The sequence below is a fragment of the Meles meles genome, chromosome 5, assembly GCF_922984935.1.
Source record: "Meles meles chromosome 5, mMelMel3.1 paternal haplotype, whole genome shotgun sequence".
Classification (NCBI taxonomy): Eukaryota; Metazoa; Chordata; class Mammalia; order Carnivora; family Mustelidae; genus Meles; species Meles meles.
Genome location: NC_060070.1, coordinates 112,097,896 through 112,121,688, shown reverse-complemented (window position 1 = coordinate 112,121,688; position 23,793 = coordinate 112,097,896).

The following is a 23,793-nucleotide window of genomic DNA, read 5'->3' as shown; positions in this document are numbered from 1 at the left end:
ATCTACAGATTTTGTGATTAAAAAATAGAGAATCCAAAAGGATATGCTAAGTGATTTTAATATGTGTGCATATAACTATTATTTTAGAATTAAAATATTCATATTCTTTACAGTTGATAGCAACTTATCATAAGTTTGATAATAAATATTAAGTATTGTTTTGGTATAATAGAGTACAGAATTCATCAGTTATTTTGATTCTACTTTGCTGAGTCAATAGACTACAGTAAACAGTGTAGCAATTAGGGTTTAACACTGATACACATTTTCAATTTTTTTTTTCAGTTTATCTGGGGCAAACTCATGTTTAACTGGTGTTAGAAAGTTTTGCTAACTACTCTCTAATATATGTAACGGCATGAAAATAAATTCACCATCAAATATTCTTTGTAGCCCAACCATGTGTTAGGTAATAAGAATGGAAAAGTTAAGTTAGAAACAATTAATGTTCCTAAAGGACTTTCAGCATACTCTCTGGGTCCATATATAGCTATGAAACACACTAGATTGTGATCAGGATCTTGGAGCAATTCAAAAAGCCATTGTAATTCAAATGATTAAAAAATTACTCTAGATGCCTGGGGGAAAGCAAGGACACTTTAAAATTATGAGGAGAACAAAATAGTAAAATGGACAGTTCCAAATACTCATTTCTCTACATCCACACAGGAACACAAGTAGAAATAGTCAGGATCAACTTTACCAGAAAGCAGTAAAGATTTATAACCAAACAAATGCTGAATCAAGAAACAGGCAATTTAGAGATGGTAGGGCAGCTTTGTGGTGTTCTTTGACTTGCCCTTGTCATACCTCCTTTCCAGATCAACAGCAGTGCTGAAGACAGAAGACCATGCTTCTGGTGGTCCCTGGCTTCGGAAGAAGTATAGCAGATATTATTCTCAAATTATTATGCTGTCTTCTTCAAACCCATCTAGGGACTACCTGAAGGACTTTAGCAAGGTGCTTATCTCTGTTTCATCTAAATTAGAACTCACTCAGGGTGGACAAGCACTAGGCATTGCTTGAAAACATTATTAGTCAAATGAAAAACTTGAAACCATCTGAGGTAAAAGATTATAGTTGAAATACATAATAGACTTAAGGCCTGAAAAGAAAATCTGAGGAGACAATTTCTTTGAAAAAGTAGGGTATTTAGAAACACCTATATATACTAGGGAATTTGGGAAGCCATGCACATGCCCAGGACAGGATATACTACCAGAAAGACCAGAAAGAACTCCAGAGTTGTACAACTGGCTGATTCTACGTATGGGGCAAGTGGGAAATGAAGTCTAAAGCAGAAAGGTAAACCATGAGGCCAAGTGTTAAAGGAAGCCAATAGTCAAAAGACAGAGAATATATTTTGTTGTTGTTTTGTTCCAGGCATCCAAAGAAATCTTTACCAAACAATAGCTGAACACAAGCTAAATGAACAGAGAATTCACCGACCACATACACCAAAGAATATAGTCCTTTGCAAAAATAATTTGAAAAAGTTATTAAATAGAAAGCTGCAGCCTATGCTTATCAACAAGAACAAACTCTGAGGAGTGAGGAGAATTTGAGAGCCAGACTTATCACAGTATAATGTCTAAATATTTCATTTTAAAAATAAAATCACAAAGTATACAAAAAAAAAAAAAAAACAGGAAAGTCTGATGCATTTAAAGGTAAAAAGAAAAAAAAATGACAGAAACCATCCCTTGGGAAGAACAGACATTGAATTTTCTGCATAAATGCTTTAAATCAACTATTAAATGAAACAAACCAAAACCTAAAAGAATCTGTGAATGAAAAATTAAAGGAAACAGTAAAATGACAGATGAGTAAGATGAGAATATAGTCAAAGAAATAGAAGTTATAAAAAAGGAACCAAATAAAAATCCTATAGCTGTAAAGTAAAATAACTAAAACTTAAAAAATTCTGGAGGCATTCCACAGCAGAGTTAAGCAGGCAGAAGAAAAAATAACTAAACTTGAAATAGGATGATAAAAATTTTCCAGTTTGAAAAAAAGAAGATAAAAGGATGAAGAAATGTGAACCAAGAAAATTCATCAAGTAGAATGAAATACTCACTAAGGGAATCTCAGAAGGAGAGAAGCTGGAAAAAAGGACAGAAAGAGTAAAATTATGACCAGAAACAATCCAAATTTAATAAAAAACATGAATTTTACATATTAACTCAGCAAACAAGCAGAATGATCACAAAGAGATGTGTATCAAAATATATTATAATTAAACTGTTAAAAGACAAAGACATAGAATTTTGAAAGAACAAAAACAAGTGCCTTGTCACACACAAGGGATCCTCAAAAAGATAAATAACTGATTTTTCATCAGAAACTATGGAGAACAGGGGGCAATAAGCTTACAAATATTTATTTGAAGTGCTGAGAGAGGTCACGTGGGTGGTTCAGTTAAGCAGCTGCCTTTGACTCAGGTCATGATCTCAGGGTCCTGGGATAGAGCCTGTGTCAAGCTGCCCGCTCAATGCCTCTGTGTTGGAGTCTGCTTCTCTCTCACCCTCTGCCCCTCCCTCTCCCCCACCTCTGCTCACACTCCAGCTCTCTCTTTCAAATAAATAAAAAAAATCTTAAAAAAAAAAAGTACTGAGAGATAAATATTATCAACAACTTTATGTTTGGGAAAATGAACAAGAATTTAAGACATTGACAATCAAATGAAAATATGACATCAACTTTTGAGGGATTCAGTAAAAGCAATATTTAGAGGGAAATTTATAGCATTGAATACCTATATTAAAAAAGAAGAATAAAATCAATAATCTAAGTATCTACCGTAGAAAACTAGAATGAAAAGAAAAATTGAATCCAAAGTAGAAGAAATTAAATAATAATTAGAGTAGAAATTGAAAACCAGAAGTTGGTAGAAAAATTCAATGAAAAAAACATTGCTTCTATAAAAACTTAACAAAATTGACAAATCTCTACCTAGACTAATAGGGAAAAGAAGACATAAATAACTAAAATAAAAATAAAAATGGGGACATTACTATCAACCTTACAGAAATATAAAGGCTTATAAGAATACCATGACCAATTGCATGTCAACAAATAAAATAAATTACATGAAATGGATAAATTCCCAGAAATATACAATTACTAAAACTAATCCAAAAGAAATAGAAAATCTAAAGGATTCCTAGCAAGTGAAGATATTAAATTAATTTTTTAAAAAAGTTCAGGGCTGGAGTGCCTGGGTGGCTCAGTGGGTTAAGGCCTCTGCCTTTCACTCCGGTCATGATCCCAGGGTCCTGGGATTGAGCCCGCATCAGGATCTCTGCTTGGTAAGGAGCCTGCTTCCCCCTCTCTCTCTGCCTGCCTCTCTGCCTACTTGTGAGCTCTGTCTGTCAAATAAATAAATAAATAAATAAATAAATCTTAAAAACAAAAAAAGAAATTCAGGGCTAGAAGATTTCACTGATGAATTTTACCAAAATTTTAAAGAATAATTAACACCATTTCATCTCAAACTCTTGCAAAAAAAAAAAAAAAGAAAAAGTAAAAGAAAAGCAGGAACAGTTCTTAACTCATTGTAGGCTAGCATTATACTAATACCAAAGCCAAATAGGGAAAAGAAAAGAAACCTAGAGATCATTATCCCTTACAAACATAGACACTAAAATCCTCAACAGAAATACCAGTAACCATGAATCTAACAATATGTCAAGGGATTTTTAACATAATAAAATCAATGTAATGTGCTGTATAATAAAAAGAAGGGGACAAAAAACAAACAAACAAACAAACCATCATTCTCTCAATTGAAGCAGGAAACAATTTGACATATCCCAACATACTTTTATGACAAAAACACTTAGAAAACTAGAAACAGAAATATAAATAAAAAACCCAGTTATATACTACTGCACACTCACTAGGATGTTTATTAAAAGAAAAAAATAGAAAATACTGAGTGCTAATGAGGATGTGGAGAAATTAGCATCCTAGTACATGGCTGGTGGAAACGCAAAATGTTTCAGCAGCTGCTGAAGCAAACAGTTTGGGAGTTCTCCAAAAGTTAAACACAGAATTACCATATGACCCAGCAGTTCCTCTCCTAGATTTATACTCAAAATAATTTAAAACATGTACTCAAACAAGTATATGTGTATGCGTGTTCATAGTAATATAATTCACAATAGCCAAAAGGTAGGGACAGCTCAAATGTCCATCAAACGATAAATGTAGAAACAAATTGTTGTATATATACACACAATGAAATATTATCCAATTATAAAAGGAACAAAGTATTGCTACATGCTGCAACATAGATGCATCTTTAAAACATTATCCTATGTGAAAGAAACAAACACAAAATTCACATATTGCATGATTCTATTAATATAAACCCCGGAATAGATAAATGCAGACAAAGAGAATGCAGATTGGGAATTGCTAGGAACTGGAAGGAGAGAGTTTGTAGAAAATGCTTTATCAGTGAGAGGTTTTTCTTTAGAGTGGGGAGATATCTTGGAACTAGAGAAAAGTAGTGGTTGCAAACATTGCGAATGCACTAAATGCCACTGACTTGTTCACTTCAAAATGGTTATTTTTATGTTAATTTTGCCTCAATGAACCATTTTTACTATAGCAAAAGCATATCAAAATCCTCACAAATTGATAAAATTATAAAGCTCAATCTCCTTAAATTACTAAAATATTATAATAGAAATCTTCATATAAAGCAAATATCAATAAAATTCTTACATATTTATTGTTTCTGACAACATACACAGAAATGGAATAAAGCCTCCTTTTTTATTGAGCCATAGAGTTTCTAAGCTGTGGGACTGACATGTTATGACTAATACAGAGGTTATTCAAAATGTGTATATCTCACCTATTGAAAATGTGGATATGAAATGGTACATACGACATGTTCTTTTCACATGAAGCAGGCTAGAATGAAGGAGCTTCAGAAGACAGATGCACCCAGACACTCAGGCTGTCATCCACATGAATCTACAGAGTGGATCTGGGCACCCACAGAGTAAGTAATACTGTTAAACTCTGTAGCACTCTGCTACTGTGAATTAGTTATATTGGATTAGGATACATGGATGTCTACACTTTTGTGCTCACAGTTCATTGTGGCTTAGAAACAACTATATTAGCAGTAGTTATTCCTTTTTTTCCCATAAAAATGCAGAAATGGTGGTTTGTCTAATTCCTTTCAATGTGAACCCAGCGAGATTCTTTGAATAGGAAAGGAATCATACTAGAACAATCTCTTCCTATTCTCAGAATGGGAATTGTTGGAGACTGAGTTGATAATGAAATAACTGAATCAGCGTGAGGTAACCTCTCTACTTGAAAGGTTTGACAAAGCAGTCAAAGCGGTGCTAAATGATCCGTCAGGCAACTCATTTAAACTAAGTCTCAAGGAGAGAAGTATTTAATATAAAATGGATTTTGAAAGGTCAGAGAATAAAAGGGTTTGACAAAATTTTCACTAAAGAGGAAATTGGGAGAGAGTACCAGTTCAAAATGAAATCTGTGCATAGTAACCTGATTATCCAGAAGTGGATTATTCAATTTTATGTTAACCTGTTTGTTTTCTCCCTGTTCCTCTAGGATTGTCCAATTCACTGCTTATTATTATTTGAATACCAGCATGACAAAACATAAGTAATTAATGAGCTTGATGGTGTGTGCAAACTGCCATGGATTTCAAGTCCTACTCAGAGCCAAGAGACACAGCTCTTGAAAGAAGGAAGTTATTGTTCCAGTGACCATATTCAGTGTATGTTAGCATTTGTATCCATACTGGCTGTTTACAATGCTGGGTCCAATGATTAAAGGTAGGGAAGGATTATGAGCATCTTTACCAACAACTTTATTGGTAAGACTTTAAGTAACCAAAATTTGTCTCTTAAATATTTATTCATAAACAGGCAAAATAGTTACACAACTCATCTTGTTGTAACTCAAAATATACTTCAATTATATGGGAAAATAGCCTTATCATATATTCTACTATATGTAGTGTTATAAAGAAAAATATTGCCAAAATGATTATTCATAGCATAATCATATAATTTATTGTTGAAGTCTTAACATTTGACTGTGAAAGGAAATTCTGGTAATCATAATGTCACCATATTAATTTGTAAACTGATCCTATCCCAAGCAAAATTTGGATGTATGGTCATCTTAGTTATATGTAAAATAATCAGTTTAAATAAGGATAGATAAGGGCTTCTAATTATATTTATAATCTAACATAAGTATTTTAATTAATATTCATATTTACATAATTATAATCTGTATGTCCCAATGTCTGAGAAATATAAATAATAATCTAAGATAATTTAATAAAATAATTCAAAGAATTAAAAATCCTATAGATATTTGAGCCAAATTAATAGAACATTAAATATAACTAAGTAAAACAGAGCATACATGTAAGGCAATGAATATACTGATAAGAACCAAGAGATCAACTGAACTTGAGAGCAAATGACAATTAGTTTAACTTGAGAACAAATGAAAATAACAACAAAAGGAATACAAATCAATAAATAATATAGACTTTAATTTTAATAGTAAATTAAAACAATTACACTAATGAAGTAATGAAAGTGGTATTTATTAAAACTAAAGTTATTTCAGTATTTGTGTAATTCAGACTGTCTACCAGTCTTCATGTCTGTCAAAAGAAAAATGGTAATAGAAATATTAAGGAAGTTGATAAACTCTCGCCTAAAAAGATCTCTTTACAGTAAAGACATTAATTTATTTTCTCTTTTTAAGGTTTTATTTATTTATTTAAGACACAGATAGAGAGTGAACATCAGCTGGGGGGAACGGCAGAAACAGGACCCTGGGATCATGACCTGAGCTGAAGGTAGACACTTGACGGACTAAGCCACCCAGGTGCCTCCAAAATTTATTTATTTTAAAAGTGGTAAATATGTCCATTATATAATTTTTAGATTTAAGCAATGCATAAATAACTATCATAGTATATATTTTAAACTGAAAATATTCAGACAGGTAAACCAAAATAACATAAAAGTTATATATGAAGGAAGGAATACATATAGTTCAAAACAGGATAAAACATGAGACTCCATAATATGTGATTTTGTTATAGAGTGTGTGAATGGTTCACAAGCATTGTAGTGCATGATAGCGTCAATGGATTTCCACTTTTACATAAGATGTCACGTATAAAGAAGATAATTTAAATTACAAATAGTCCTTTTATTTCTAGCTTTCTAGAGTGTTTTATTTATAAGGCACTTTTATTCTATCCTATGTAAATTCTCTCCAACCTGGATAGACATGACTTCAAAAGAGATCTACTGGAAAGCTATAATAATATGATCTATATTAAAAATACACAATAATGTTGAAGAGAGTAGGCCTTATATAGAATAATATATTTTAGTGAATTCCATTTTAGCAAGCCATTTGGAGCCATCCAAAACTTTGGAATTAATTTTATATTAATTTTATATTTTATATTTGAAAACATTTACCAATCTCGGATTCATAGTCTGAGAGGCAATGTGTTGGTAATACTAGATAAGATTTGATGTAGGAAAACTCTCCAAATCTTAGAGGCTTAATACAAAGTAAGTTTATTTCAAATTCATAATATATGCCCCAAGGCAGCCAGATGGAATCCTACCGCATGGAGCTATTTGGGGTACCCAGGATACTGGAAACTCCTAGTGCATTATGTTGAACATATGGCCTCCCTGGTCACCATAACAGGGAAGAGACAGATGGGAGGTTTTTCTCTACTTCAGCTGGAGTGACACATGTCACTATCAAGCCAGACCAGTGGCGCAAGCTAACAAAGCCTTTGCCTACCTCTGAGTGTGCTAGAAAATAAAAGGAGCACATGTAATAAATTGATAAGAGTCGGGGTTTTTTTCTGGTTCTCGTTCTTTAATTGGTTACATGAACAATTCTGGACAAGTCATGTAACTCCCCTAAACCTCAGCTTCTTCATCGATAAAATGATGGAATAAACCTGGAAGATCTTTATAGTCCTCTCCAGATCTAAAATTTAATGACTTCAATACGTGCACAAAGAGACAACATGGAAATGCATGTGAATGCACATGACTGCATTCCAATAAAACTTGATTTACAAAAATAGGCAATGGGCTGAATAGTTGGCCAACTCTTGAAAGGAGTCCTGCTGGACAGGTGGCACTTTTTTTCTTCCTCAATGGTTTAATTGATACTCCAAAGGATTTAATATGTTAAAGTTAAAATTTTCCGGTATAATAGAAATGAGAGGTGAGAAAATTCTCAAGTTTTAGAGGACTTGTCCACTCATTTGCATCTTCTGTCTAGAATTTCTAAAGATGTCACTTCCAGTTTAAGAGTGTATTGAAAGTGGCACCTGGGTGGCTCAGTTGGTTAAGCAACTGCCTTTGGCTCATGATCCTGGAGTCCCAGGATCAAGTCCCACATTGGGCTCCCTGCTCGACAGGAAGTCTGCTTCTCCAGCTGACCTCTGTCATGCTCTCTCTCAAATAAATAAATAAAATCTTTAAAAAAAGAGTGTATTGAAAATACTATTTATGGCAATGAGCTCTTATGTGTTAGTGAAAACATATGTAGTATATAAATTCACAAATCTAGAGAGCCTAGAAAAATCGGAGAGGAGACGATTTTATGTAAAACTAGTAAATGAAGTTGGGGGCTCAGATAGATTGTATACACAGGATTAAACATATAACTCTAAGAAAAATTATCTGTCAAAGCAGGGAGCCCAGATGTCTGATTTAATGGGTGGGAAGATAGTGAGGATTGGTTGTCCATCCGAAGAGCATGGCACTACAGGTAGAACAGAAGGTCTATATTTCTTTTATCTCTGAAGTTCAAGGTTTTGTCCAAATGAGCAGATCAAAACATGGATCAAGCCACACTAAAATTCAGCACCTAAAACCCTCTTATACCACAGAATTCCATGTATTTTAGGTCATCTATGACAGATCTTTTCAAAGACTCATAAATCTAATCTAAATTTTCCTGTATCTTTTAAGTGAGTAAGTTTCTTCCTTCACCAGAGATAGTGAAGTCAAAAATCAGAAATGCAATGTATGGCCCTTCCAAACATTTTTCCTACTCCATTTTCTAGACAAAAGGAATTAGGAAGAGTATCAGAACTTAAACAATTCCCGAGCCAGATTTTTTTTTCTCAATTTGGCCTTATGTATCCTTGGGACAAATGTCCTTCTTGTACTATATGTTGTCTTTGTTTTCTGCTTATTTTACAGTAGTTTACTTGCATAGATTACAATTTCAGAAGACACTGTGGCATTTTAATACTTACCTAGCCTCATTTTCTGTCCCACTCTTCTGGAACTTTAAATGAAACTATAAAATTTAGTGGTGGAATGAAGAAACAATATTCTGCTTTCACATAAACTCTCCAAAAGTGATATCAAGAAAGTAGGGAATGTGGCCTAATTTCAAATCTAATCTGGTTTGGAACCCAAGTCTATTTGGTGAAAAAAAACTAAATTTTTATTTGCCTTTAAATAGTTAAGCCTCTTCTTTTAAGAAAGAGAACATGCTGTATAAGTCTGAATCTAATCAGGAAACAAATTACAAAACAGCTTAAAAGGGGTATAAAGAATGATTAAGTTATGAGAGGAGATTAGCTATTAAGATATAAAGAGAACTTTAAAAGCCACACTAGCATTGAGTGAGCATACCTGAGGGAGAAAAAAAAAAAATGAAAAGGAAAGTCTTCTCTTACCAAAACTGGGCTGTGGACCTCATTGGAGAAGGTGTGGTTGGAGCCACTGGATGGCAAAGATACTTGCTGGGTTGCATGAGATTGAGCTGGTCTACTATAGGCAGTCAAGTAGAAAATAACCCTCTACTGTACAATCAAGACAAGGGTAGTAGGCATTTATCTAGAATAAACTGGGGCACAGTTACACCTATGAAGACTGGAATTTGCAGTGTATGCTTTGCATGGGGAGGGGGCGGGGCATGAGAAAATGATCACTGAATCCAGGTTTCACAGTCTCAAGATGGTTGAAGGGACTGTGTGCTTTGGGCGTGCAGCTGCAACAGGTTACCACTAGATGTCTCCACACACCTGCACCTCTCTACAACAGGAGGAAGGAAGGAAGGAAGAAGGAGGGAAGGAAGGAGGGAGGGAGGGAAGGAAAAATAGAAACACCCTTCATTCTACTATATCCTTCCAATACACTTTGAGGATAAAGCTTAATATTGTACTTACTGTAAAAGAAAAATGATTAAAGAGTTCAGTATATCATTATACACTAGATTCTGAAAAATAAATTTTGAGAGGCAATAAATTAATAACGTGTATGTATGGATAAGCCACTTATTATTTCTCAATACAAATCATTGTAGTTAAAAAATATTCTATCAAAGTTATAAAAATTCTAGATTATTATCTTAACTTTAACAATTGAGTTTTTTTATTTTTCACTGTGTATAAAGATATTTTATATAAAGTTGGAGCATTTGCATCAGGGATTGGTGGACAGATGTCATGTTAAACGATAAATTAGTCCAAATTATTTTAATGCGATTTTTCTAAAAATCAGCTAACATTTTCAGCTATTTTATCACTTTCCAAATCAATAATTCATTTCTAATATATTCATTATAACCTGGAAAAAGAAAAATCCACCATCCCAGCATTCCACAGAGGAGAAACAAAACTAACTTATCAGACAAAATACTGTAGGATTTTTTTCCTGTCCTATAACATATATTTGTGATTAGAAGCACTAATAAGCAGGATGAAAACTGAACCAATTATGTTTTGATTGGTTAAATTATAATGGCCTATGTGTTTATTGTATTTATATTATATGTACTTTCCTAATTTGAGAAGGAGAGGAAAGTGACATCAGAGAGATGGCAAAATAGGATATTTTAATGCATGTCCCCTTGCAGAAACATTAATTTGCAGAACTATCCATGCACAAAAATATCTTCACAAGAACTTGGATTCTAGGTAAAGGATTACAGTGGCAGAATGGTGCAGAGAAATATAAAAAGACATATACAAGAGTGTAAGAAAAACAGTTCCCCATTACCTTCTTACACAGCTCCTCAAAGCCTGGGCAGCCCAGGATAGAGAGAGACACCTTTGCTGTGGAGGGAGAATAAAGTGAGCAAATTCTTCAAAGACCCAGTAACACCTAACCGAGTGCAAAGCCAGACTGTGTGGCCTCCTGTTAAATAACTATAGAAGAAAAATACATTCAGAAAGGAACTAAAGCATATCACTACAAAAAAAAAAAAAAATCAATAAAACACACACCAAAAAAAAGCAGCAAAAAGGGGAAAAGGACCAAAAAAACCCTGCAAACTAGAAAAAATGAATGAAATGGCAATAGTAAGTCTTTACCTATTAGTAATTACCTTAAAGGTAAATGAATTAAGCTCTCTAATCAAAATCCATAGAATGGATGAATGAATAAACAAGATTCAACTATATACTGTCTACAAGAGACTCACTTTAGATAGGCTGAAAGTAAAAGGAATTAAAAGGATATTCCATGCAAATGATAACAAAACAATTCCATTTACAATAGCGTCAAGAAGAATAACATACTTGGGAATAAACGTAACCAAGGTGATAAAAGACGTGTACCCTGAAAACTACAAAACCTTGCAGAAAGGAATTAAAGTTGACACAAATAAGTGGAAAGACATACTATGTTCATGGAGTGGAAAACTTTATATTGTTAAAATGTCTATACTGGCCAAAGCAATCTTCAGATTTGATTCAATATAGGAATTTTTTTTTTTTTGCAGAAATAGAAAAAAATCCCAATATTTATATGGACTAATTCATAAAGGATCCCCAAATGCCAAAACAATGATAAAGAACAAAGATAGAGACCTCAAATTCTTGACTTGAAAAGATATTATAAAAATACAGTAATCAAAGAATATCTAGCAGTCTCAGTTGCTTAAGCGTTTGACTCCAGCTCAGGTCATGATCCCAGGGTCCTGGGACCAATTCCTACATTGGACTCCTTGCTCAGTGGGGAGCCTGCTTCTCCCACTGCCTGCCACTCCCCCTGCTTGTTCTCTCACTCTGTCTCTCTCTCTAGCAAATTAAATAAATAAAATATTTTTAAAAATATAGTAATCAGAGCAGTATGGTACTGACATAAAGACAGACACATAGACCAATAGAACAGAATAGAAATCGAAGAAATAAATCCACCCATATATAGTCAAATGATCTTTGACAAGAGTGCCAAAACTGCACAATAGCAAAAAAAATTTTCTTTCAACAAATGTGTTCATAAAATTAGATATTCAAATGCAAAAGAATTACAATGGATCCTTATCTTACACCACACACAAAAATCAATACAAAATCCACAAAAAAACTTAACCATAAGACCTGAAACTATGAAAGTTCTAGGAAAAAAAAAATAAAGGAAAGTCTTCATGACATTAATTTTGGCAATTTTTTTTCATATGACACCAAACATACAAGTAACAAAAGCAAAAATACAAAAATGGGACTCTATCAATTAAAAGAGCTTTCTGGAGAAAGGGAAACAATAGAAAAGGCAAACTGTGGCATGGAAAAGAATATTTCAAATCATATAACTAATAAAGGGATAATACAGAAAATATATATGGAACTTCAACAACTCAATAATAAAACAACAACAACAACAACAACAGCAATAACAAATAATCAAATTTTAAAATGAGCAAAGGACTTGAGTAGACAAATCTCAAAAGAAGATACATGACTGGCAAATGGACATCACATCTATGAAATTGTGGTCACTAATGTTTATACCTCCTCATGTTCTTTGATCTATCCTCCAGAATTAGATTTCCATTTGGTGTCATATTCCTTTAACCTTAACACTTTTAACTTAACTTGAGTTGCAGGTTTGAAGGAGAGAAATGTTTTTCAGAATATATCTAGCTGAAGCCTTTATGTCACCATTATTTTTTTTAAATGAAGATATAATATATACAATCAATTTCATCCTTGTTGGTTGATGTAATTGGCAAGCCCTCCTCTTTAGCTATGCCCTTAGTGTGGGAGTTCAGCCAGTCTATGCAAAAGTTGAGCTAGATTTGGGTTTTGTTGTTGCTTTTGTTGCATTTGGTTTATTAGCGGTTTCGACTATACCCAGTACTACCTTGCACTGAGTGGGGCTAGGTCGTTAGGTAGTTTTTCTCCATGCCACTTCTGCAGGGACTATTAAAAGTTATTTTATATGTGTACATATATATATATATATATATATATATATATATATATATACACACATGTATGTTGTATGTATGTTTATGTCTGTGTATCTTTAAATCTCTTTAAAAAGGATTGACTGTTTAAAAAATATTGATGCAATGTGGAGTGTATAGGATAGCTAAGGGAATATTTATGATAATAAAAGCATATATTAGTAAAAAAAAAAAAAGAAATTGTGGTCAAAATCACTAGTTACAAGCACAATGCAAATCAAAATCACAATGAACTATAACCACACACCTGTTGGGATGGCTATTAACAAAGACAAGAGCTAATAAGTATTGATGAGGATGTGGAGAAATTGAAATGCTTTGCACTGTTAATGGCATGTGAATAGTATAGCCTCTAATGGAAAATGGTATGGAGACTCCCCCCACCAAATTTCAAAAAGAACTACCATGTCACCCAGAAATCAAACTTCTGGGAATTTATCTAAAAAAACTAAAAATAGATCTTGAAGATATATTTGTACTCTCATGTTCATTGAAGCATTGTTCTTGTTCACAATAGCCAAAAGGTAAAAACAATGTAAATGTCCACCAACAGATAAGGGGACAAAGAAAATGTTATATATACATGAAATGGAATATTATTTAGCTTTTAAAAAAGGCAGAAATCCTGTCATATGAAATAACATGGACGAATCTTGAGGACATTTTACTAAGTGAAATAAACTTATTACAGAAGGACAAATACAGAATGATTCCACTTATATGAGAGATCCAAAGTAGTCAAAAATCACACAAGCAGAAAGTAGAATTGTGGTTCCTAGGGCTTGTGGGAAGTGGGGAGTGAGGAGTTGCTGTGCAATGAGTACTGACTTTGAGTCATACAGGAGGAACAAGTTTTAGAGATCTGTTTTATAACCATACACATGTAGTTAACAATACTGTACTTTAAAACTTTATTAATAGGGTATATTTCATGCTATGTGCTTTTTGCCACATAATGCAAATAAACAGCATATAATAGCGTCAAAACAATAAATTACTTAGTTGTCATTCTTTTATTGTTGCTACATATATTCCTAGGCACAGATATATCTCAATTACTCTTTTATTTGCAATCATTCAGATGATTACAAAACTAATAAATAGTTTGAGTATACTTTTCACATATTGATGCCTTTATTTTAGGTATATATATTCACAAAACTAAAAATGTCAAATAAAATTTTTATACATTTTAATTTAAAAGCTAATACTTTATGGCTTTGCAAGAGGTGAAAAAAATAGGCTTACATTTGGGGACAACAATATATGGGTACCTTCTTTTACCACATCCCTAAGAACATTGGGAATCAGCAATCTTTGATTTTTGTCAATGTGATGGGTGAGAACTGATATTTCATAATTACTTTAATTGCCTTTTCCTAACTCTAAAGATAATTCAGCATAGTTTTATTCATTTTTAGGGCTTTCTTCTTTTAAATTCCCTTTTTATATATTTTTTTCAATTAAGAATTTCACACTATTTTTTAGAAATTCTGTATTATAGATTTTATAATTTTTTCATATATGTAACATATTTACTTTTGTTTTACTTTCTGATAAACTTTATCAAGCAATTTTCATTTTTATAGAGTCAGTTATGTCTTTCTTCTCCATAGTAGTGTCTTTGATTTCCCTTTACTAAAACTGATACATCTGATCCTTGAGATTTATACATGTGGTGTCCAAAATTATATTCTAGTTTTTAAAAATTTATTTTTTATGAGATTATCAATCAGGTTGAGCATATATTGTGGTAATAAGAGAAACAAGTACTTTTAAATATTTAATCTACTTTTTATGCATAGTGAAAGTAGGGTTCTGGCTTTATTTTCTTCCTAGATGACTAGTTATTTTCACCAGCATTTTTTTTTTAATTAACTACCCTTCTTTAAATGAAAGGAAAGGACTTTGGTGTTATATACTACATTTTCATATACACTAAAACATAGATTTCAATATTCATTTATATATTTTTACTTCTAAGTTAATATATTATTTAATTAGAAACTTTATGTGTTTTATTATCTGGTTGGTAAATCTTCCTTCTCCATATTTTTGGTTATTGTTCCAAATTTTATTGGTTATTGTCCATTTATGTATCCATATGAACTTAAATATTATTTTATCTTCCTCACTCTGGAAAACCCATTAAGAATTTATTAAATACATATATTAATTTTGAGAGTGTTACAATCCAAAAATGTCATGTTTTTAACTTGTTCAGATCTGATTTTATATTATTCAATAATATTTTATGGCCATGATTGAAGTCCTTTACTTTTCTGATTAAATTTGTCTTAATTTTCTAGATAGTATCACATTGTATATGATATAATCTTTCCAATTCCATTGTTAAGTGTTACTGGAAAAGGAGTGGTGGTTTTTAAAAAATATATATTTATATTTAGCCATTTTAGAAACTCTCTTACTTCTAATTAATTTTCCTTTCTTAAGAGTGTCTGGATTCTTTTCAGGAATAATCTATATAATCAACAAAAAATATATGTGTTCCTTTTTCCAGTATTTTTACATATATTTTTCTTTTATTTCTTCAATTTGCAAAAGTGTGTTAAGTCAAAATGGTAATAGAAAACAACACATTCCTTTTCTTGATTTTTAATGGGAATAGCTTCACTATTTTGCCATTTAATATATCTGTTCTTATACTTTGTTAACTCATCTTTTATTAATTTTTGTTTCACTTAAAAATTTTAAAGCTGATGTTGACATAATTGTATTGTTTACTGCTTTAATTTTTTAAATTTAATTTTATATTTTCAGTGTTCCAAGATTCATTGTTTATGCACCACACAGTGCTCCATGCAATGCGTGCCCTCCATAATACTCACCACCAGACTCACCCAACCCCCACTCTCCTCCCCTCCAAAACTTTCAGTTTGTTTCTCAGAGTCCACAGACTCTCATGGTTTGAATTATAATGAAAGACCATCATTACATTTCTGGAATACTTTCTGTTTTTTTTTTTTTTTATATTCAGTTGGATTTGAGTAAATGTTTATTTCCATATTCACTAATAAAATGTTTCTATGGCTTTTCTGTTTATATTACCTTTATCAGAAACATGTTATGCTAAATTCATAAACTAAATTGTGAGGGGTTCATTTTCTTTCATCTGGATTAATTTAAGTTGAATTTCAATTCATCTTGCCAACAAGTATGTTTAATGTGTTAATGTTATGTCTTTATAGAGATTGGCTATTCCATATCCTTTTTATTGGTTCAGCTTTTGTAATTAATATTTAGCTACATATTTATATTGAAAGGCATTTTAAGATTTGTTGCCATAGATTTGCATTTAATTTACCATTGGGATTTATTCCTATTTTGTATCTTCTATTGAGTTTTCTTTTTCTTTTTCTTTTTTTTAAAGATTTTATTTATTTGACACAGAGAGAGATCACAAGTAGGCAGAGAGGCAGGCAGAGAGAGAGGATGAAGCAGGCTCCCTGCTGAGCAGAGAGCCCGATGTGGGGCTCGAACCCAGGACCCTGAGATCATGACCTGAGCTGAAGGCAGAGGCTTAACCCACTGAGCCACCCAGGCACCCCTCTATTGAGTTTTCTGCTTTAGTCCCAATCTTATGTAGTTACTCACTTCCACTTAAAAAAAAAAAAAATCTTAATCCTGAGGAATTTACCTATTCTACTGATATTTTAAAAGAACTAGATTTTTGATTTATTATTTCCACATTAAAAATCTCTAAACTTTCACCTTTTAATTTTATTTTTTTCTCTTCAATGTCTGATTGGTTTTTCTGTTCATTATTTCATTTCTTATAATAATAGGTCTTTCACTTTCCACTTTAATTTTGCAGTAAACTTTATTTTTTCAATGTTCCAAGATTCATTGTTTATGGATCACATGCAGTGCTCCATATAATACATGCCCTCCTTAATATCCACCCACCAGACTCACCCATTCCCCTACCCCACTCCCCTCCAAAACCCTCACTTTGTTTCTCAGAGTCCAAGTCTCCTTTGGTTTGTCTCCCCCTCTGATTTCCCCCAACTTACTTCTCCTCTCCTTCTCCCAATGTCTTCCGTGTTATTCCTTATGCTTCACAAGTAAGTGAAACCATATGATAACTGACTCTCTCTGTTTGACTTATTTCACTCAGCAGGCAATTAAAATATTTTAAAATACATTTACCTGTGTTGCATTGATATTTTGCTTGGAATGTTCTTTTTATTGCTTTCCAAATAGTTATTTTAATTTAGATTTTATCTTTGATGGGTAAGATATTTAGTAATTTATTTCATAATTCCCTAAATTACAAAATTTATTTTCATCTTTTTATTTTTAATTTTATTGAATAAATTTAATTTTATTGTTTGTAGACAGGCAGCTTGTAAACTTCCTAAATTTTAAAATTGTTGAGATTTTTTTGTTATTAATGTCTCAGTATGGCCCAATTTTTATAAAATTTCCATAAACATAATGAAAAAAAATCAGTAACCTAGTGAGTAAATGGGCTTCCTGAGTTTCTGTGAACTGTTCTAGCAAATTAAACCCAAGAGGGGGTTTGTGAGAACCCCTAATTTATCACCAGTCTGTTAGAAGCATAGATAATAACCTACACTTGCAATTGGCATCTGAAATGGAAGGAAGTCTTAGAGTATTGAACTCTTTATCTGATGCTATGTCTAGGTAGCTAGTTTCAAAATTAAGTTGATTTCCTAGACACCCAACTGGTATCCAAGAATTGCTTATTGGTATGGGGAATCTTCCTATATGCACACACTGGAATCAAGTCCAGAAACCCAAAAGAACTATTGTATGACTTTCCTAAAACTCATCTTTTAAAATTTACTTCATAATCAAAAAATAATCTTTCAATATTAAAACATTGTTTATTTTGTCTATGGTAACATCTTAGCTTTCAGAGCAACACCAATTCTTGTCATTTGTCGAACTTAATATCCAGTAGCCCCTTCCACGAATAAAAAGACTTTCTTCACCTCTCTGCCATCAATCATACTTTTGCCTGAAATACCCAGTTTTGAGACCACTTCTATCAATTTCAATCCTGCGAATAGCCTTCTGAAAACTGCCTCTAATTTAGTGCTTTTCTAAATATTTCCTGTTCAAAATGCTGAGTTTTAAGAATTCTTTATAATTTTTTTCAGTTTTTCTTTCCATTTCAAGACAATTTAAAGGAAATAGGTGGAAAGTTAACCACATTATAATTGAATATTGCCACAGAATTTTGGTGTCTTCATTTGCTATTTCACAATTGTTCTCCCACAATGTTAAGATTTATGACACTTGGTTTCTATAAAGATAAAATTATAATCATCTTTCCATCTCTGCATTTACAATTATTTGGTTATTTTACAAGGCACATATTTTATTTTTTTCAGAGATAATTCAAATTTTAAAATATTTATGTAGATTGAAATCTTGTGTCTTAGTTACTGTAATAGTGAGCTTTTGTCTAAACATGTAAATAAATAGAAAGGTGTTCTCAAACTAATGACAAGGAACTAAGAACAGAACAAACATGTGAAAGTAAGTTTACTTCAAGTGATAGTGAAATAATATAACTTGATGCTGCATGGAGACTGGCTTCACAGTTGTTTAAATAGATTACCTTGACAATAAATTACATAGTGGATATGGTTCACCATTTAGACATGATTAACAAAACATATATATTTTGCAACATATGTGTCAGTTTCTCTAACTGCCATACTCTAATACCCCCCCCTTTTTTTTTACTTTTCATATTGCAGGAGTTGTTCAGCAGTAAAAGTTTTGGAAAATAAGTGGTAACCTGCTTTACATTATATAAATGGAAGAAGAATCACCTTAGATTTCTCTCCAGGTGTCTATAGGTGCTAATAGCAGTGAGGAAGAGGCAGGAGTTGGAGTGCAGAGGAAAATAGGTACTATAATTCTCTTCACTCTCCAAACTTATGACAGTTCAGTCTCTTAGTCATAGTGTAGATAACAGATAAAACATATATTGAGTTATCAAGAACAACAATTATACTTTAGTAAATGATGAAAGATAACCTTTCACTTGAAGATGAAAAACATCAAATTTAGAAGATGAATCTGTAGTAGAGGTTGAAGACCAACGAACCAGAGATCTGATAGGCAAAAAAAGAAATTTTTTTTCTAAATATGAACTCCATTTCTATATTTGCCATGATAACCAGGAGGAGGAAAGTCTATACCAATTCAAAACTATGGTTTTGATCACTTGATACATAAGTAATCTAGACTTATATGGTAATTTAGTAAGAGGAAAAGAGTAATTGTTCCAAAGCCTTATTCATAGTCAAACATAATTTGAGCATCAGTTGGCATATGTGTTTGACTATGTATATATACACACACACATAAATACATATGCATATATGTGTATAATGTATGCATGTAAAGTTGTATGTGCGAGTGTGATGTGTAAACCAGTCACAGCAGATTTCCCATTCTAAGATTTTGAGTTTCTAAAATATTTATCTCTGCATAATTTATCGCATTTATTTGTCAACTTTTTGTGTTGTGTACATCTTTACATATGTTTTGGAGTAGGGGATTTACAACCTTGACACTTTGACATTTTAGACTGCATAAATCTTTGCTTTGAGGATGGGATTCTGCTGTGCAATCTATGATGTTTAGCAGCATCCTGGCATCTACCAACAGATAGTAGCCAACCTAATTGTGACAACTAAAATTTGACAACTAAATATTTCTCCAGACATTGCTAAATGTTCTGTGGGAGGTAAAATGCCCCTTGTTAAGAAGCACTGCTTTGAGGGAATGATAAAATAAAAGAAACTTTCAAAGACTGTCATACACAGATCTTTTATAAATATGTAATATAATTTCAATTTTATATATTTCTATTTTCTTTAAATATTACAGTATTTCTTCTATGGTCTAATTAAATTTGAGAAGCATGACTTTGTACTTAATAAAATCTATACAAAAAGATAAGGTCAAATTGGTTACCATATACTTCTACTTTGAAAATTCTAGGGGTGTCAGGTTGGCTCAGTGGGTTAAGCCTCTGCCTTTGGCTTGAGCCTGGCATCGGGCTCTCTGCTCAGCAGGGAGCCTGCTTCCCCCTCTTTCTCACTGCCTGCCGCTCTGCCTACTTGTGATCTCTCTCTCTCTGTCAAATAAATAAAAACAATTTAAAAAAAGAAAATTCTACTTAAATTCATGAGAGATCTGTAATGATTGATCATTTATTGTCTGCAAAGAAAGGTGTAAACTATATAATAAACTCCACACTCTGTATTAGAATTTTAAAGTCTAGAGACATCTGCGCCTTACATAAAATTATGTTTATACACAAAGGAAAGGTTGATAAAAACATGAATTGAAATATGTTTTAAAAATCAATGTTTGTCTAATTTTGAAAATCTATTGGAATGTTGCAGTATTCTGATAGTTTATGCATTGATCCCTTCTAAAACATTGTACGGCTTTGTTAGAAGTTTCAAGGACACATTGAAGGAGAATTAAATTAACAAGTAGCATTACAGCTTGCTCTTATATTTATCTTGAAAGAAGGTAATTTATGGGGGGGCAAGGAGAACAATACATCACACTATTGCACGCTTGGTTTAAATCTGCCCTTCATGCTGTGTCAAGCTCAAACTGTCAAGTTCAGCTTACAGTGGTATTATCTGCTGGAAGAGGAAGTGGAGATACGCATGCTGCATGTTTGTCTCTACTCAGAGCATATTTTCTGTTTTACATTTATGTGGGAGCAGCAAAACAAAAAATCATCTGCTAAAAAGAGTAACCTCCATAATCATCATTCCCAAAATCTGCCGAACCGATCCTCATATGTCTACCCAGATGGCGGAGTGGTGAAATGGAACCAAGAACACCTCGAGGCAGTTGTTATTGTTACTCTCTGGAGGATTTCAGCGTGGAAGCATACCTGCCCCAAGTATGCATCAACTGTGCGAGTCAAAAAGGGATTTCAGTATATCGTCTGAAAGTGGGATAATAAAATTTTTGTGTATCTACTCTTCTGTTCAAACAAACTCTAGATTTTTATGTGGTGTAAAAATACAAATGTGCTCATGGCCTTGCTTGAGGACTGTATTATCAACATTACCTGCAACTTTGCCCTAAGCGGCTTCTAACTTTTCAAATTCCTATAAATTCTGTTGCAATGCATTTAAATACAAAATCTGGACTGGAAAAGTGCCATGACAGGAGGAACATGGAACTTTATAGGATAATCAAAAAGACAAACTCCATTTCCATTTGTTAAGAAGTAAGTAGTAATTAAAAGAAATAAGACCCCAAGAACCTTTTGATGTTTAAAACAAGGTGATGAGTGTCATTTTAATATAGATGATGACATTTGGAAGTTACTCCCTGGTTAATTTTCCGGCCAAAGCAATTCTATAGCTCTAAGCACAACCAATTAAAATGTGGGAAAGAAACCAAAAATATATAATCTATCCTGTGAAAATAGTCACTGGGAATTTGTATTTTAAAATGGCACTTCATTTTTATTAAAATAGTCTTCTTTAAGAAATTTGTTTGTGTTTGCTATCACAATTATAATGTGAAAAGGTCCATTTAACTTAGAAAAAGAGCATCTTTACAGACACTGGTGTATATATTTGGAGAGAGATGGAGAGGGAGAGAAACAGATTCTGAATCAGAGTCCTATTCTGCTACCTTTGACCAACTCCTAACGGTCACTATCACCTCTTTAACCCCCCACCTCCCTCGTTCCTTCCCTCTCTCATTCTATATATATTAGGTAGTAGCTGGACATGAACAGTGGAAAGAACACCCCAAGGAACACCCTTGTGGTTAAAAAAAAAAACAAAACTGCCCAACATCCTCTTCTGACAAGATGTCACTGGCTCCAGGGATTCTCTTTAGGGAAATGCTCGCCCAGTCCAGAAAGAAGGTGTCCTCAGGGGACCTTTAGCTAGTTTTACTGCCATAGATTAGCATTGTGATTTTAGTCCCCTACCCCATGGAGAAAGGCTGCTTTGACAGCTCTGGTATAAACATTTTAGGGCCAATAACTCCCCTCCCAACTTGTGGGAGGAGTCCCCCAAGGATTGGAAGCAGCCTCCGTTAGAGACCAACCTGTCCTTGAGAAAGACCCTACTTACTTAAAACAAAAGGACCCCTTTAGCCTCAGGACAGTTGACAGCCACCTTGAGATTGTACTGTTGCTTAAATAAACTGCTCTGTGCTTGTTACTTTCCTTCTGGCTGCCTTTATTGGAGTGCAGATCCTTACATAAATCTTTTCATAGGGAATCCAAGAACAGAGATACAGAGACCTCCATTCACACAATGCAGATTCTCCCACTAGTTATTTTATATATATATATATATATATACATATATATATATATATATGTCACCCATCCTCCTAAAATATAATTATATAAAATACAATTATACATACATAAAATGAGTATATATTAATTTTATATATATGTGTGTGTATATATGTATATATATATACATATATATAATCAATCACTGATAATATTTGGGATTTTGTAAAAAGAAAAAAATAATGACTCTGAGGTCCTATATCCCTAAGATACATAGAATTCTTAGGAATAAATGCTACTGTTAATAAAAGTACTAAAGCTAATGAAATGAAGTATTTTACATAGTACTTCTTTCCTCTTTAAGTATAGCATACATGTAAGAGCATAGTATTTTCAAAAGATTTCCATTGTGAAAATCTATCAACACATTTAGCACTTAAAACACCATTTTCCACAGGACCTAGTCTCAAACTGTTTTCAGGTACAATTCAGCACTCAAAACCTATGTTCAATGTAACTCAATTAATCAACATACATTTCTTAAAGGACATTATGAAGATACACATAAGCTACAGTGATCCTTCAAATTTTACCTCTTTAAATGTTGCTGCTCTTCTGCTGTTCCTGTATACATTTTTTGGTGAACTTTAAACAAATATCTCTGATATCTTTTCATTGTCTTCCATATTACTTCTCCACCATTTTTTCTTTCCTGGAAATAAAGTTAGTTTGAAAAGAAGAACCGTAATGAAGAGAAGAAATGAATGGGTCAAAGCAGAATCTTCTTTGGTGGGTAATAGAAAAGAGTGGGAATAATGTTAGTATAATTTTATCCAATTTTAGGTAATAGTGTATTTGATTGTGACACAATATTTGTTTTATAATAATGTAGAAGTAGCCTAAAAACAAAATAGAAGGATTATTAATTGATAGAACTTCTAAGAGTATTTAATCAGTAGACATTTATTCCATTTGAATAAACAATTTGAAACACAGAAGGTACAAATGGCTGAAAAAAGGTCTATGTTTATCTGCTTATCTTCACTAATAGTCTAATAGTAAAAAACACAACAAAGGGGCGCCTGGGTGGCTCCGTGGATTAAGCCGCTGCCTTCGGCTCAGGTCATGATCTTAGGGTCCTGGGATCGAGCCCCGCATCGGGCTCTCTGCTCCGCAGGGAGCCTGCTTCCTCCTCTCTCTCTGCCTGCCTCTCTGCCTACGTG